Below are 19206 nucleotides of genomic sequence, written 5' to 3'. Positions count from 1 at the left end.
GGGAATCTTTGCAATAGTTTTACAAGGGAGTTCTAAGTAAATTACTTTGAAAAAAAATGACATAAATAAATTTTAAAAAATTGTTGATGAACTCCCCGTTTCAGCTGCAAAATATAGAGAACTGGAAATTGTGTCACCCTATACAACAAGAAAAGAGTTGAAAAAAGTGAAAATTGATAATGTCTCTGAAATTCATCAGAGAACTGATGCTGCAGAAAAATCCAAAATATGGGGAGAGACAGTGACTGCAGGTCTAAACAGTCCCAGTGATTACAAACCAATGGCAGGTTTTTTCAGACAACATAAAAGCCAGTAGGTTTCCCAGGAGACTCAGTGGTAAAGAATCCACCTATCAGTGCAGGAGAAGCAGGAGACATGGGTTCGATCCCTGGGTCAGGAAGATCCCCTGGAGGAGGAAATGGCAATCCACTCCAGTATACTTGCCTGGGAAATGCCATGGACAGGAGCCTGGCAGACTACAGTCCGTTGGGTTGCAAATAGTTGGACATGACTTAGTAGCTGAGCGCGCGCGCGCGCGCACACACACACACACACACACACACACACACACATACAAATCACTAAGAAAATTCAGCTAAATGTTTTATCATTTCTTAAAGGCAGAGTGTGGGCTACTATCAGAGCATAAAGCCCCTGAGGACCTGTCATCAGGGTGTTTTTTCCCATTTCAGGCTCTTCCTGTAAGCCTTCTTAATAGGCACTCATGCAGAAAGTAGGAACCATCTAAGAAAATTTCCATGTTGCCGACTATTGAAGAGTAACAGCAGTCAAGGGCAAAATTCCTCCCAAACCCATCTGCCCTAAGTCACAAAACCTGAATCTTTAGTAAGAAAGGAATAAACACTGCCAACTTAGAAGACTACAGAAATTCACTGCAGCTAGAAGAAAGAAACGAGAGGAAAATCTGTATTTCCGGATGAAACGTGAATGTACACCCGTCCCAGCACGGGGTATGTGGGAACTCTCTGGGCTTTCCTCTCCACTTTGCCGTGATCCTAAAACGTCTCCAAAATAATAAAATCCTAATAAAAATTTTTGTTCACACAAAAGCTTATACACAATGTCTACTGCTGCTTTACTCATAATTATAAAAAAAAAAAAATGGAAGAAATCAAGATGCTATCAAAGAGTTAATGAACGAAGTGAAATTTTCAGAGATAAAAAAGAATGAGCTATTAATTCATGCACTAATGTGGATGAATCTCAAATGAAGTTTGCTGAGTGCAACACTATAGATATTTATGTGCTGTCCTGGGAAAGACAAAGCTCTTTGAAAGGAAGATGGATGGTGAGTGCCTTGGTTTGGGGGGAGAAGAGAGCAACGGGCAGCAAGCAGAAAACACAATGGAAATTCTAAATGATTAAATGTCCTCTGCGGGACTCAGGGTGATGGGTTCAATAGTTCACACGTTTGTCAAAGCACCTGGCAAAACTGAATTTTACTTTTCGCAAAGAAAAGAAATTGAACAGATTTTGGGGGATATTCAGAATAGAGGTCAGCCTGTTATAAATAAATCTGCTATTACTGCAAATGTCTGACACAACTGCACTAAAGAGGGTGGGGATAAAGGAGTTGGGTGCAATCACTTTGGGAGGGATTTCTTGGTGGTCCTGTGGTTACAGCTTCACCTTCCAGTACAGGGGCTACAGGTTCAATTCATGGTAGGGGAGTTAGGATCACACATGCCTAGCAGCCAAAGAAACCAGAACATCAGCAACAGCACCAATATTGTAACAAATTGAATAAAAACTTTTTAAATGGCCCATATTTTAAAAAACCTTTAAAAAATAACTTTGGGAAGTTTTCTTGATGCTATAAGGATAGAGACAAAAAGAAAAGTGTTTAAGCCCTGTTCTCTTGGTGGTAAAACAGCCCTTTATAGAAGTACATATTAGCAACTTAGAAACTAATTTACACCTATCCTAAGCAAGTAACTACATACTTTATAGATGATGAGAGCCAGGTTACACACTAACGGAGAGAGACACTAGAGAGGAAGGTTAAAATGAATCATACGGTGCTGGATTAGAACAGCTGGGACAGCAAAATAAGTTATAATATTTAAGATTATAAACCAGAGAATAAAATCAATATCCAAACAGCTTGAATATTAAGGCAGCTTGAATAAATAATCAAATGAATGAAAGACTAAGGACAATTATTTTTAGAAAAAACTTCCAATTAATAAATGTAGAAAGAATGAGGAAAATAGAAAAATCACCATTAGAACACCATAGCAATCATTACTGCAGGCAAGAGTCCTTGATGAATGCTATAATTAGTGGACAAAACTTCAAAGAGATGCAGAAAATTTTTGTAACCTCAAAGTCTCTCCCACAAAATATGTATTCATTGCTTCTGTGGTTTTAATATGTGTCTACAAATGTTCTGATAATTCTTCCTCTGGGGGAGGGAGCCTAATTCCCTTCCCTTGGGAATGAGCTGCATTTAGTAATTGGTTTCTAGCACACACAGTATGAAATGGGAAAACAGTGAATTTACAGTGGAGAAATCTGACAGTAACCACTTAACAAAGCGACGAAAGTGAAGGGTGAAAGTACTAGTTACGCAGTCATGTACCTGCAGGCTCCTCTGTCCATGAATTCTCCAGGCAAGAATACTGCAGTGGGTTGCCATTCCTTTTTCTAAAGGATCTTCCCCACCCAGGGATCAAACCCAGGTCTCTTGCACTACAGACAGACTCTTTACCATTTGAACACCAGGGAAGCACAACCAAGTGATAAAGGCCACCAGAAATGAGGTATTACAACCCATCAGACACTACTTCTTTAGTGCAATAATGAAGGCACATCACCTTGATGATCTGTGCAATCTGTGATGACTTCAAACATTAGTTCAGAAAATTGTGAGAAAATATCAGGAACACCCAAGTTGAGGTGCCTTCAACAAAACACATAGTATTCTTCAAAACTGTCAAGGTCATTGAAGACAAGGGCATGATGAGTGCACACAACATTAGATAATGAGTTGACTCTTGGGACTGAAAAGGGATACTAGTGAAAACAACTGGAGAAAGCTGAAGAAAACCTACAATATTCCCACCAATAATGGAAAATGAGATGGAAGTTCTTTAATAAACTAAAAATAGAGCTACCATGTGATCCTGCAATCCCACTCCTTGATCACATATCCAGATAGAACTGTAATTCAAAAAGTACATGTACCTCAATGTTCATTACAGTACTATTTACAATAGCCAGGACATGGAAACAACTTGAATGTCCACCAACAAAGGAATGGATAAAGAGGAGGTAGCATATTTTTTACAATGGAATATTAGCCATAAAAATGGTGAAATAGTGGTATTTGCAGCAACATGGACCTAGAGATTATTATAGTAAATGAAGTAAGTCAGAAAAAGACAAATAGCATATGATACCACTTATACGTGGAATCTAAAAAAACTGTAATACTATTGTGCCAATGTTACTTTTTCTTTAATTTCTTTACTATATAATGTATTAACATGATAAGAAGTTGGGTGAAAGGCACAGAAAAATTCTCTGTACTGTTTGCACCTTTTCTGTAACCTAGTATTCTTTCAAAATAAGTGTCATTTTTTTTTATTAGTTGCTCATTAGAGGCTAATTACTTCACAACATTGCAGTGGGTTTTGTCATACATTGACATGAATCAGCCATGGAGTTACATGTATTCCCCATCCCGATCCCCCCTCCCACATCCCTCTCTACCCGATCCCTCTGGGTCTTCCCAGTGTACCAGGCCTGAGCACTTGTCTCATGCATCCCACCTGGGCTGGTGATCTGTTTCACCATAGATAGTATACATGCTGTTCTCTCGAAACATCCCACCCTTGCCTTCTCCCACAGAGTCCAAAAGTCTGTTCTGTACTTCTGTGTCTCTTCTTCTGTTTTGCATATAGGGTTATCACTACCATCTTTCTAAATTCCATATATATGCGTTAGTATGCTGTAATGTTCTTTATCTTTCTGGCTTACTTCACTCTGTATAATGGGCTCCAGTTTCATCCATCTCATTAGAACTGATTCAAATGAATTCTTTTTAATGGCTGAGTAATATTCCATGGTGTATATGTACCACAGCTTAAGAATGAAACTAGAACACTTTCTAAAACCATGTACAAAAATAAACTCAAAATGGATTAAAGATCTAAATGTAAGACCAGAAACTATAAAACTCCTAGAGGAGAACATAGGCAAAACACTCTCCAACATAAATCACAGCAAGATCCTCTATGACCCACCTCCCAGAATATTGGAAATAAAAGCAAAACTAAACAAATGGGACCTAATGAAACTTAAAAGCTTTTGCACTACAAAGGAAACTATAAGCAAGGTGAAAAGACAGCCCTCAGATTGGGAGAAAATAATAGCAAATGAAGAAACAGACAAAGGATTAATCTCAAAAATATACAAGCAACTCCTGCAGCTCAATTCCAGAAAAATAAATGACCCAATCAAAAAATGGGCCAAAGAACTAAACAGACATTTCTCCAAAGAAGACATACAGATGGCTAACAAACACATGAAAAGATGCTCAACATCACTCATTATTAGAGAAATGCAAATCAAAACCACAATGAGGTACCATTACACGCCAGTCAGGATGGCTGCTATCCAAAAGTCTACAAGCAATAAATGCTGGAGAGGGTGTGGAGAAAAGGGAACCCTCTTACACTGTTGGTGGGAATGCAAACTAGTACAGCCACTATGGAGAACAGTGTGGAGATTTCTCAAAAAACTGGAAACAGGACTGCCATATGACCCAGCAATCCCACTTCTGGGCATACACACTGAGGAAACCAGATCTGAAAGAGACACGTGCACCCCAATGTTCATCGCGGCACTGTTTATAATAGCTAGGACATGGAAGCAACCTAGATGCCCATCAGCAGATGAATGGACAAAATAAGTGTCATTTATCAGCCACTCCTCTGTTTGGAAATATAATTCCTTCCCTCTATACTGTTCAGGGTAATATTCCAGGAGTTGCAGGTCATAGTATTATTTTATGAACTCTCTCTGAAACCAGCTCTACCTGAGGTACCACTTCCACTTCAGCTCTAAGTTAGCGGTGGTTGTACTCTGTACCAACCTCCCCTCCTGTGCTCACATGCACTCAAGCTTGTCATATTAATATTTCTTAAAAATGAATGTGCTTCCAAAATAGGAAGCAAGCTAGGCTAGTATCATGTTAGTTTTGATTTAAACTCTATCTATATCTCTATATAATACATAAAATAAAATTTAAAACTATATACATGCACAAACTACACTGGCATTCAGGCTCCAGTGGACATTGCTGGATTAGACTAAATTCTTTTCAAAGCTCAGATCCAGTTGCTCTGGAGTCTTTTTGGAGTAGATGTGCTTTTAAATAGTCACAGCTGCCTTGAATGAAAATAAATTGAAGATCAACCATATTCTACCAGCAGAAACTATCTGATGTTGTTCTAAGGCAATTTCTTGCTGGACAGCTTAGTATCCTTCAAGTCAATCCACTACTTTCCAAGGTATGTTGCTCACACTTCAATCCTTCAACAGTAGATTACTGAGTGTGCCTCAGAGTTTTACCTTTGAAACATATCGAGCTGGTAATGGCTGAGAAAATAAACACATGACCAGAATGCAGGGCTTCAGAGAAGTGTCAGAAAGCAAGAATTCCAAATCCAACATGAACAGCTAAATAATTCACTCGGAGTCTATGTGCTTTCACATTTGTGAGAGGTAACTCTAAATGCCTAATTATCTAACATGGTGCACATTTTCACCTGTAAATACATAATGTGTATCAAATTGGAAAATGCTATTAATATTATCTATGTTTCGTAGATGTAAGAAATTAAACTGAGTGAGAAGAAAAGCAAGTGAAAAGAAAAATATTTCCAGTGTCAATGAAAACATTTCTTTCCACCGTATGGCATCTCTGCATGATTTCCCTACACTTTTTAAAACACACACCTTGAACTGATTCAAACTATTGAGGTCAATAAGTCCCCTCTATTTTGATGAATTTTTATTTCAAAGGTAATTTAGAAAAATAACTCATATTCTTCACACATTTAGTCCAAAATGTAAATATATAAAGATTCAGGTGTCAGTTAAAGGCAAAATGTGATAATAAAACAAGGATAGGATATATTTACAAATACTTTTATCCCAAAATAAGGATATTTGAATTTTACCATTTTGAAAAGATAAGGTATAATTTGATGCATTTAGTAAGTGACCTTCAACATCTATTTGACATTTAGTGCAATATACTGAACATATGATAGAAATGAAACCATGTATAATACTGTACAGAATATCATGAAGTAGGACAATATGAGAATGATTTAAGTCTCAGTTGGCTTTCAAAGGAATAAAACAGAAGAAAAAAGAAACCTAAGAAAAATGTGATTGATGTCAATTAGCTTGAATTTCCATCCCTGTGCACTGTAACATTGTCTCCCTTGTAACTTCACTCTCCCAAGTGAGCTTTTTTTCTTTTAATGCCACACTGCCTTGCTCTTGAGAAACCTGTATGCAGGTCAGGAAGCAACAGTTAGAACTGGGCATGGAACAACAGAATGGTTCCAAATAGGAAAAGGAGTATGTCAAGGCTGCATGTTGTCACCCTGCTTATTTAACTTACATGCAGAGTACATCATGAGAAATGCTGGGCTGGAAGAAGCACAAGCTGGAATCAAGATTGCTGGGAGAAATGTCAATAACCAATCAATAACCATATAACCATAATCAATATGCAGATGACACCACCGTTATGCAGAAAGTGAAAATGAACTAAAAAGCCTGTTGATGAAAGTGAAAGAGGAGAGTGAAAAAGTTGGCTTAAAGCTTAACATTCAGAAAACTAAGATCATGGCATCTGGTCCCATCACCTCATGGGAAATAGATGGGGAGATAGTGGAAACAGTGTCAGACTTCATTTTTGGGGGCTCCAAAATCACTGCGGATGGTGACTGCAGCCAAGAAATTAAAAGACGCTTACTCCTTGGAAGGAAAGTTATGACCAACCTAGATAGCGTATTAAAAAGCAGAGACATTACTTTGCCAACAAAAGTCCGTCTAGTCAAGGCTATGGTTTTTCCAGTGGTCATGTATGGATATGAGAGTTGGACTGTGAAGAAAGCTGAGCACCGAAAAATTGATGCTTTGAACTATGGTGTTGGAGAAGACTCTTGAGAGTCCCTTGGACTGCAAGGAGATCCAACCAGTCCATCCTAAAGGAGATCAGTCCTGGGTGTTCATTGGAAGGACTGATGCTGAATCTGAAACTCCAATAGTTTGGCCACCTCATGCGAAGAGTTGATTCATTGGAAAAGACGCTGATGGTGGGAAAGATTGAAGGCAGGAGAAGAAGGGGATGACAGAGGATGTGATGGCTGGATGGCATCACCGACTCGATGGACATGGGTTTGAGTAAACTCCGGGAGTTGGTGATGGACAGAGAGGACTGGCTTGCTGCGATTCATGGGGTTGCCAAGAGTTGGACATGACTGAGCGACTGAGCTGAACTGAACTGAGCTGCCTTGCTCCATAATGAGAGTCACCAAATTCTTCCCCTCTCCCAAATGCCACCAACACAAGGCTAGGGCATCCAGTGCAAGGTATATTGAATATTCAGGAAAATAGAAGATGTTTACAAATAAGTAAAGAGTAGCACATCCATGAGTTGCAATACTGTACTTTTGGGGATCATGCAAGAACAAAGACATCTTGGTGGAGACCCACTTTTGTTCTGAAATGAATTTAAAAAGGAATATTATAAATCTCTATCCTTAATTCTACTGGCTACTTAACTCTCATGGATTTCTCTTAAGCAGCTTTCTCCATGAACTCAGTCTACCATCATATTTTTGTTTTTATTTGGTCACTTTCACCACCCCCTTTCTCTTTTACCACCGTTGACCCCAACTCCCAAATCTTGACAAATGCCCCTGTTTGTCTTTGCATTCTGATCTTTATTCCACAAGTCAAGGAAACATATCAAAGTATTTCCTTCAAACAATAACTGTTCTCTCTGTGTGAAGATCTGTATGGCTGATTTAAAAATAACATGATTTCCTGTGTGCCTTAATGACACTAACTGAATACCTACCAGATGTGATCCTCTTGCTTCCATTGAATTTTTACAATTCCTTGAAGCAGTTACTATACTGGGAGATGCACATGGAAACTGAAGCCATCTAAGTCAAGTAACATAGACCAAAATGGGGAAATGACAGTTTTGTAAGTCTGAAGTCACAGCTGGAAAGTGCAGAGTCAAGATTTCACCCAAATCCACTTCGCCAACAATGCAAGTCTATGTTTCAATTTGTTAATGTAGTGTATCACATTGATTTATTTGCATATATTGAATAATCCTTACATCCCTGGAATAAACCCAATTTGTTCATGGTGTATGAGCTTTTTAATGTGTTGTTGAATTCTGTTTGCTAGAATTTTGTTGAGGATTTTTGCATCTATGTTCATCAGTTACAGTGGCTTGTAGTTTTCTTTTTATGTGTTGTCTCTGTCTAGTTTTGGTAACAGGGTGATGGTGGCCTCATCGAATGAGTTTGGAAGTGTCCCTTCCTCTGCAAATTTTTAAAGAGTATTGGAGGGATAGGTATTAGCTCTTCTGTAAATGTTTGATAGAATTCACCGATGAAGCCATCTGGCCCTGAGCTTTTGTTTTTTGGGGGAGATTTTTATCACAGTTTCGATTTCAGTGCTTGTCATTGGGTTGCTCATAATTTCTATTTCTTCCTGGTTCAGTCTTGAAAGACTGAACTTTTCTAAGAATCTGTCTATTTCTTCCACATTATCCATTTTATTGCCATATTATTGCTCACAGTAGTCTCTTATAGTCCTTTGTATTTCTGCATTGTCTGTTGTAACCACTCCTTTATCATTTCTAATTCTGTTGATTTGATTCTTCTTTCTTTTTTTCTTGATGAGTCTGGCTAAAGGTTTGTCAATTTTGTTTATCTTCTCAGAGAACCAGCTTTTAGTTTTATTAATCTTTACTATTGTTTCTTTCAATTCTTTTTCATTTATTTCTGCTCTGGTCTTTATGATTTTTTCTGCTAATTTGAGAGGTCTTTGTTCTTCTTTTTCCAGTTGTTATAGGTGTAAAGTTAGATTGTCTATTTGATGTTTTTCTTGTTTCTTGAGATAGGATTTTATTACTATAAACTACCCACTTAGAACCACTTTTGCTGCCTCCCATAGGTTTTGGGTTGTTGTGTTTTCATTGTCAAATGTTTCTAGGAATTTTTTCATTTCTGTTTTGATTTCTTCAGTAATCCATTCATTATTTAGAAAAACATTGTTTAATCTCCATGTGTCTGTGTTTTTTTTTTACAGTTTTTTCTTGTAATTAATATCTAGTCTCATAGCACTGTATCAATGTGATACACCATATTAACAAATTGAAATATAAAAGCCATATGTTAATCTCAATAGATGCAGAAAAAGCCTTTGACAAAATTCAGCACCCATTTATGATTAAAATTCTTCAAACAATGGGCATAGAAGAAACCTACTTCAACATAGTAAAGGCCATATATCATAAGTGCACAGCAAGCATTATTCTTAATGGTGGAAAACTGGAAGCATTTACCCTAAGATCAGGAACAAGGGTGCCCACTCTAACCACTATTTTTCTACATAGTTTTGGAAGTCCTAGCTAAATACAGCAATCAGAGAAGAAAAAGAAATAAAAGGAATCCAGATCGGAAAAGAAGAAGCAAAGTCCTCACTGCAGATGACATGATACTATACATAGAAAACCCTAAAGATACTATCAGAAAATTACTAGAGCTAATCAGTGAATTTTAGCAAAGCTGCAGGATACAAAATCAATACACAGAAATCACTTGCATTCCTATATAATAACAGTGAAAAATCAGAAAGAGAAATTAAGGAATCAATCCCATACATCACTGCAACAAAAAGAACAGACTATCTAGGAGTAAACCTATGTAAGGAAACAAAAGAACTGTATACAGAAAATTATAAGACATGGATGAAAGAAATCAAAGACAGCATAAATAGATGAAGAGATATTCCATGTTCCTGGGTAGGAGGAATCAATATCATGAAAATGGCTATACTACCAAATGCAATGTACAGATTCAATGTGATCCCTAGTAAATTACCAATGGCATTCTTCACAGAACTAGAACAGAAAAATTCACAATTCATATGGAAACACAGAATAATCAAAGCAGTCTTGAGAAAAGAGAATGGAGCTGGAGGAACCAACCTTAATGACTTCAGATTATACTACAAAGCTACCGTCATCAATACAGTATGGTACTGGCACAAAAACAGAAATAATGGAACAAGATAGAAAGCCCAGATATAAACCTATGCATCTATAGGTACCTTATTTTTGACAAAGGAGGCAAGACTATACAATGGGGCAAAGATAGCATCTTCAATAAGTGATGCTGGGAAAATTGGGTAGCTACATATAAAAGAATGAAATTAGAACACTTTCTAACACCATACACAAAGATAAACTCAAAATGGATTAAAGACCTAAATGTAAGACCAGAAATTATAAAACTCTGAGAGGAAAACATATAACATTTGAAATAAATCAATAAATCAAATCAACAACTCAGTAAGTCAAAGCAAGATTCTCTATGATCCACCTCCTAGAGTAATGGAAATAAAAACAAAAGTAAACAAGTGGGACCTAATTAGAATTAAAAGCTTTTGCAGAAGCAAAGCTTAGTCACTCAGTTGTGTCTGATTCTTTGTGATTCCGTGGACTGTAGCTCACGAGGTTCTTCTGTCCATGGAATTCTCCAGGCAAGAATACTGGAGTGGGTTGCCATTTCCTTCTCAAAGGAAACTATAAACAAGATGAAAAGACAATCCTCAGAATGGGAGAAAATAATAGCAAATGAAACAACTGGCAAAGCATTGATTTCCAAAATATACAAGCAGCTCATACAACTCAATACCAGAAAAACAAACAACCCACTCAAAAAGTGGGGAAAAGATCTAAACCAACATTTTTCCAAAGATGACATACAGGTGGCTAACAAACCCATGAAAAGATGCTCAACATAGCTCATTATTAAGGAAATGAAAATCAAAACTACAATGAGATATCACCTCACACCAGTCAGAATGGCCATCATTAAAAAGTCTACAAGCAATAAATGCTGGAGAGGGTGTGGAGAAAAGGGAACACTCTTGCACTGTTGGTGGGAATGTAAATTGATACAGTCACTTTGGAAGATCGTATGGAGATTCCTTAAAAAACTAGGAATAAAACCACCATAGGACCCAGCAATCCCACTCCTAGGCATATACCCTGAGAAAACTGAAATTGAAGAAACACATGTACCCCAATATTCATTGCATCACTATTTACAATAGCTAGAACATGAAGGCAACCTAGTTGCCCATTGACAGATGAATGGATAAAGAAGTGTAGTACATATACACAATGGAATATTACTCAGCCATAAAAAGGAACACATCTGAGTCAGTCTGATGAGGTGGATGAACCTAAAGCCTATTATACAGAGTGAATTAAATCAGAAAGAGAAAGATACATATCATATACTAATGCATATATATAGAATCCAGAGATATAGTACTGATGAATTTATTTGCAGGGCAGCAGTAGAGAAACATAGAGAACAGACTTATGAATATGAGGAGAGGGGAGGAGAGGATGAGATGTATAGAAAGAGTACCGAGGAAACTTACAATACCATATGTAAAATAAATAGGCAATGGGAATTTTCTGTATATCTCAGGGAAATCAAACAAGGGCTCTGCATCAACCTAGAGGGATAGGATGGGGAGGGAGATGGGAAGGAGGTTGAAGAGGAAGGAGACATATGTACACCTATGGCTGATTCATGTTAATGTTCAACAGAAAATAACAAAATTCTGTAAAGCAATTATCCTTCAACTAAAAAATAAATAAAATTTTTAAAAAGTAAAAGTCTACTTTACTTTTAAATGATGTGACACAAGTTTGAAAAGGTAAGAATTATATTCAGTACATCTACTGGAACTTATTCAAGGTGTGATCTTCAGGCTTTCCGTGGTGCTGCAGTAAGAATCTACCTACCAATGCAGGAGATGGCAGAGACATGGATTAGAGCCCTGGGTCAGAAAGGTCCCCTGGAGAAGGAAATGGCAACCCACTGCAGTATTCTGGCCTAGGAATTCCCATGGACATGGAAGCCTGGTGGCCTACAGTCCATGGGGTTGCAAAGAGTCTGACACGATTGAGTAAATAAGAACACACACAAGCACACACTTCAGAATCTATACCCAACAACACTAGGGGCCTGGTTGAAATGAAGAATCTCAGGCCCCACTCCAAAGCCACTGAATCAGAATCTGCATCTTAACCAGATGCAGGTCTCTTATCCTCAGCATTTCTGAGTTGGGCACTGACCTATAACATCATTTTATCTCCAAAATAGTCAGCCAAAAAGGCATATTTGCGAATTAAGTGGAAGTTGTCAAACATGATGATTTAGCCCTGCAAATGCAAATATGATGTCATCCTCATGTGTATGAACATATGACTCTCGGGTGAACAGATGTCTGTTTAGTAGAGATCACTAACTCAATTCCATGGCAATGATGATGTCATTGGTAGAGCTGCCCACAGTCATTGACAAAATCTAAAAGAGGAGCATCGGCAGAGAGGCCAGCCTACCTTCATTTCCACCCCCCAGGCCGGTCCATCTGAGTCACCGCTGCTCCTGGACTTCAGAGCCAAGCAGTGCGGTGCTGAAATTAGAGGAGGTGCAGGTGTAGCCACCCCCTCCCCACACCCCCTCGGCCGCTTACCTCAGCTCTATTTCTGGACAGGTGACTCAGCTAACACCAGTGAGTAATTCTCAGATTGATGATATCACCCCACTTCCTCAGCCTGAAATCAAACTTTCACCATCTCTGTATCCTGTCTGCTTTCCCCTCCAGCAAAAAGGAAAATGTTTTAAGGCCGCTGAGGCTGCAGTGTAATGTGTTGGTATCCCAGATTCACAGTCATGCAGACCTTTCTGAGATCTCACTGAAATGCAGACTCTGATTCAGGAGGTCCAGGTGGGAGGAGAGACTGTTTCCAAGAAACTCCCAGGCGATGCAGGTTCTCTGACCCACAGTTAACAGTGACTTGTGCTGGTGATGACTTGTAAAACTAGCAAAAATTCTTTGGGGAAAGTTATTTGGAAGTAAGTACCAAAAATCTTTGGGCTTGCCAGGTGGCACTAGTGGTTAAAAAAAAAAAAAAAACTGCCAATGCAGGAGATGTAAGATACGCAGTCTCGATCCCTAGGTCAGAAAGATCCCCTGGAGGGCATGGCTACCCACTCCACTGTCCTTGCCTGGAGAATCTCAGGGACAGAGGAGCCTGGCGGGGCTGTAGGGTCACAGAGTTGGACACGACTGAAGTGACTTAGCATGCACACAGACACATCAAAAATCTTTAAGTATATATTGATAATGATTGTATTTCTGATGAATTTCTACTAGATAAATATTCAGGAATATATGCAAAGATTTGTACAGTATTCTTCACATACCTATTACAATAGCAAAAATAAAAATAGCCCAACTCTTCTCAAAGTAGAGTTTTGACCCAAGAAATGATCTGAAATCTCTTCATCTGAAGTCACTTGAACACAGGTTACTGAGGGAAAAATGCTCACATGGAACTGCATTCAAACTATAATTTAAAGCAAAATGCAGACTATGAAATTTCATGTCAGGGTTAATCTCACACTTTATTACTTTATCTGAATATTAAGAAATATGTGGATTATTATATGTGGATCATAGAGATTTTAGAAGAATATGCAGAAAAGGGACTATATTATCTTCTAAGTACAATATCTTCTAGCTGCATAGTCTAGAAACTGTAAGTCTCTTTTCAATTGTGCTTGACACACCGCAATCTGAATCCTGACAGAACCCTCCTTATCCTGGGGTCCACTCTTCAGTGACTCTTGGCTCAAGTCAGCTTCATCTCTGCATTCCACCCCACCACACACATACGCCCCTGGCCCCTTTCCCCTTCACTGTGTATTTGGAGAGCAGACCTGGTGTTTAAGTCCACACTTCTAGGGATGTTGCTTGAGACCCTGCATGGTGGCCTCTGAGTTAGGACATCCTGGTTCCTGCCTTGACTCAGGGTCCAAGGCTGCTGGTCACCAGGAGGAAGGAGTAGGGTACCTCTTATCCTCAGCATCAGAAGCAATGAAGGGACACCAGATGTTTACTGCGGACAAGTTGTCTGACTCGAGTCAACCTGTTGACACCATGGGAACCTCACAAACTCCCAAGGAGGTCTCTGCTGGCCTCTGATCCCCTGAGGATGCTGAGACAAGGCACAGAGGGGAAGAGCCCATGAGCTCACGTGTGTGGGAGGCTGCTGAGCTGGCCTGAGTCTAAACCCTCGGGCTCCTGACTGGCTCTTCCAACATGGATGTCTGAAAGCTAAACATAGCTTCCATGAAGCAGTGTACTTTCTCCAATGCTTCAATTACAAAGGTTAATTTACCAAAGTGAGATACCCATCAATGAGTCTCTCTATTCATTGCTTTCGAAGGCATATGTTTATCATGCTGGACTGTGTTGTGATGTTACACATATGCAAATAGTGTGCAGTGCAGTGGGTCTCAAACTTTCCAAAGCTATGGTTTTTCCAGGAGTCGTGTATGGATGCGAGTTGGACTATAAAAGAAGACTGAATGCCGAAGAATCGATGCTTTTAAACCGTGGTGCTAGAAAAGACTCCTAGGAGTCCCTTGGACAGCAAGGAGTTCAAATCAGTCAATCCTATAGGAAATCAGTCCTGAACATTCATTGAAAGGACTGATGTTGAATCTGAAGCTACAATACTTTGGCCACCTGATGCGAAGAACTGAGTCATTAGAAAAGACCCTGATGCTAGGAAAGATTGAAGGCAGGAGGAGAAGGGGATGACAGAGGATGAGATGTTTGGATGGCATCATCGAGTCAATGGAAATGAGTTTGAGCCAAGTCTGGGAGGAAGTAAAGGACAGGGAAGCCTGGTGCACTGCAGTCTATGGGGTCACAAAGAGTTGGACATACTGAGTGACTGAACAACAACAGAATTCACTTGGGTAAGTTGAGAAGCCCACTATTTACCACCTGGGAGTTTCTCTTGATACAGACCTTAGGGTCCATCACAACTTGCTCCCCGAGTGATTGTGAGGCAGCTTCTCTGCACATCACACTTCAGAGACTCTGTTTTCAGTGATGCCCCAGAAGCAAAACCAATTACAAGACCTTTTGGTGTCCATGTAATGCAGCTGGTCAAAACAAGTTTGGGCACATATACCTGGCAGGAGAAAGACCAAAATAAATACTGGATTTGAGGTACAAACCTGTCAAAGTGGCTGTTTCACTAATTACATGCAGGGAATAAAAAGGGCATTTCTATAGTACTTGCTGAAAAACAATATCTCAACTAAATATTATATTTAAATGTTATGAAGTGGTTTTAATGCCTTACAACTTTTGCAGGACAAACATTTGCATAAAGGAAGACAAGAGAAGTGGAGAAGATCAATGAGCTTCTCATCTGTGGATCAAAAATGGAGCCCAGAGTTGGGCTCTAAACAGACATCAAGCTCTAAACTCAGTGCTCTAATCACCACCCCTCATTCTCTCCCAGGAGGACACCATGGAGGAACACAGTACTTTGAGAAAAAAAGAGCTTTGAAACCAGAAAATGCTTTATTTCAATGAGGCTCTACCACTTATTAACTGGCTGGTATTGCCCAATATAAGGAACTTCTGATAGCTTAAGATGGATGATGTCAGATTCATGATCTCCGAAGAAGATTTAGCTTCGGGACCAGGGACCAGGCTTGATCACTCAAGAGCTTCAGAGTTTTATTAAAGTGCTTCAGAGTTTTATTTATTATTTATTAAAGGGGCAGAGAATGCTTCTGACATAGACATAAGGGGGATGGAGAATGCCCCCACTTACTAGTCTTATGAAGGCCTTATATACTTTTACCAGATCCAACCCCACATCATACTCCTTAAATTAACAAGATTACAACTAATAATAGAAAGGTCTTAACAGACCCCACTCCCACAATATATGTTGCTATCATACACACACACACACACACACACAACACACAAAATGTTATCTTAAGATAACAAGATTAGTCAGAAGATTCTTGTTAAGGAAAAACATGTCCTCAAGCAAGATACATTGTTATATTGACTCAGACAAAACAATGTAGAAAAGAAGTTTATCCTTTTCTCCTGCTTGATAACCCCAGACCCCTGTCTCCTTGTCAAGGGCCCTTCTCCTCCTCGGGGACCCTGGACTTCTTTTCAATCTAATTAGGAACTGACTCTCTCATTTCCTTGAATATGTTTCCTCAATAGTAAATTTGAGATTGAGTCACTTATTCAACATTTACTGAGCTTCTGCAATTGAGAAAAAAATCAGTTGAGTCTTCTTTCATAGTCTGTCCCCTCTGTACAATTTATTCTAAATATTAAAAATTAAATCCTGAAAACAATTCATGTGGCTTAGTGAGCAATAAATTTGCATTCTGTCACCTTGTTTGTTGTTGTTTAGTCACTAAGCTGTGTCTGACTCTTTGCAACCCCCTGGATTGTAGCCCGCCAGGCTCCTCTCTTCATGGGATTCTGCAGGCAAGAACACTTGTTTGTTGTTGTTTAGTCACTAAGCTGTGTCTGACTCTTTGCAACCCCCTGGATTGTAGCCTGCCAGGCTCCTCTCTTCATGGGATTCTGCAGGCAAGAACACTGGATTGCCATTTCCTTCTGCAGGGGACATTCCTGACTCGGAGATCGAACCCATGTCTCCTGCCTTGGTAGGTGGATTCTTTACCCCTGAGCCACCAGAGAGCCCTAGTCTTTCACCTACACTGTTATTAAGCCTGGGGAGGCTATCAGATGATCACACATAAGCAATATTTTATCTACTTAGATACTTCGGAAAAAGAACTGGGCAACCTGTTTGTTTCCACATTTTAGGAAGTGTAAAAATGTCCTGTGATGCTACACATAACAGGAATGGTAATAACAACAACAACCAAAAAAAAAGAGAGTGAAACAAGAATCTTTAAAGTCATGAACTCTTGTGAGGAGAAATCTATTATTAGTGACTGCTACTCCTATGAATTGTTTCTCTTTAGATGTTTCAGGTAACTCAGCAGCAAAAGTGATATTTCAGGAGTCCTTCCTGATGAAATAGGCAACAGAGCATCATTTTTCCCTTCACTTATCTCAACATTAGAGTTACTGATCACATGTACTTGTGACTGGGTAGAAGAATGGATCTATCACCCTGCCATCCTTATACCATAGTAAAGTGCTTAAGATCTTGAAGATAAAAAGATATTCCGGGCAGTGACTCCTATTGGGGGAAGATGTTCAAACATAGAAAAAAGCAACAGGGCAATCAACATTTTCCCCTGCATCAGAGGCATATTTATATTCCAGAAGATTAAAAGTTGCAGTCTCTGCAACTGTCTTTTTTACCACCTTCAAAGCTATACCATAAAAGCAGTTCAAAAGAAAGTATCATAATAACTTCCCTTAACCTGCTGGCATCATGCTTGCCCTTGGTGTGGGATTATGGGCAGCATGCAAGCAGGTGCAACCATTCAGCAAGCAAAAGTCTCCAATGGAATAGAAAAGAGAGCCTGGGAATAAAACCCAGCATACCAGGTCAACTAATATTTGCCAAGGGAGCCAAGAACTCTCAGTGGGAAAAGGACAGTCTCTTCAACAAATAGTGTTGGAAAGAACGGATAACCATCTGAAGAAGATGAAATTGAGCCCTTATCTTACATCACTCATGAAAATGAACTCAAATTGGACTAAAGACTTAAACATAAGACCTGATACCATAAAACCTTTAGAAGAAAGCACAGGGAAGAAGTCTTGGCAATGATATTTTGGGATACGACACCAAAAGCACGAGCAAAAAAATAAGTGGGACCACATCGTAGCTGGCAATGGTCTTAACCAGCCACCAGGCTCTGACACTTTAAGGAATAGTATCTTGTCACCAAAAATGAAAGCATTCTGAATGGTATGCTTCCCTGAACTGGGAGATTTCTCCAGAACAAAAATATCTAAGATCTGACTTAGAGAAAACACGGAATTCCTTTTATTCCTATGCCACCCAGTGGTGGGGTGGAAACAGCTCATACCATCTCGTGAGAGCCATGCTTTGCCCTATTCTAAGACTTTGGTAAATCAATTGCTAAGCTCAGTAATTATTAAAAGTTATTTGCTTGTTTTGCGTCTGCCGGGTAGAAATACTATATATCGTGTACTAACTCACATCTCTTTTCAAGACCTCATTTAGTGATCGCATGTCAGTAGCTTCAAACTGACTACGATTAGAATATTTACACCATGATAATTAATGACTGATACAGATGAAAGCATTTTTTCTGGAGAGTGGGTGGTTAAACATTTCCCAGTTACAGTTATAGCATCGTCAGATCAGATAAGATAATGTCATCTCTAAATCATGCCCATGGGGAAGAAATTGGCACTGGATATTCTAAATGGACAGCACTCTAAATTATTTTGGTTTGTTTTGGAAGGAGGTAAAGAAGCCAGAATGCTCCCTTTCTGTCTCTCTGTCTCATATAAGCACACATATTCAATACAAAAGCAGTTTGTTTGTTTTTTATGAATTTCTAATCTCATTACTTTGAATTGCCTCAAGATTACCATTCCCTTTTTCCTCTTACTACATTCCTATTTATTATTTATGTAAGACCTCGTTCAGTTGTCACTTTTCTGTAAAAGCGTTGTCCACATTCCAGGCATCCACGGCAAGTTCATAGCTTTGTGCTACTTTCTCAATGACTCCCATCCCAAGGATTCTTTTTAAAATTGTAACCAACCAGCCAGCACTATCACTGGTCCTTGGCATATTCTTTCTTCAGTATTCTGCTTCATTCTTCATAAGCACATAAAATGTACTTTTTATCCTCTCTTTTAAATTCCATGAGGGCCAGGAGTTCTTATGTATTTCATGTGCCTAAAACAGTCCTAAGCATGTAGTAAGCACTCAACAAACATTGATAGATGAGTGAATTACATTTACAAGGGGTCAGTATGAAGCTGGGTTCCAAAATGAGATAAATTATTTACCAGCTCTGTAGCCTG

This window comes from Dama dama, chromosome 11, assembly GCF_033118175.1.
Source record: "Dama dama isolate Ldn47 chromosome 11, ASM3311817v1, whole genome shotgun sequence".
In the NCBI taxonomy this organism is placed as follows: domain Eukaryota; kingdom Metazoa; phylum Chordata; class Mammalia; order Artiodactyla; family Cervidae; genus Dama; species Dama dama.
This window is presented reverse-complemented; position numbering follows the sequence as displayed.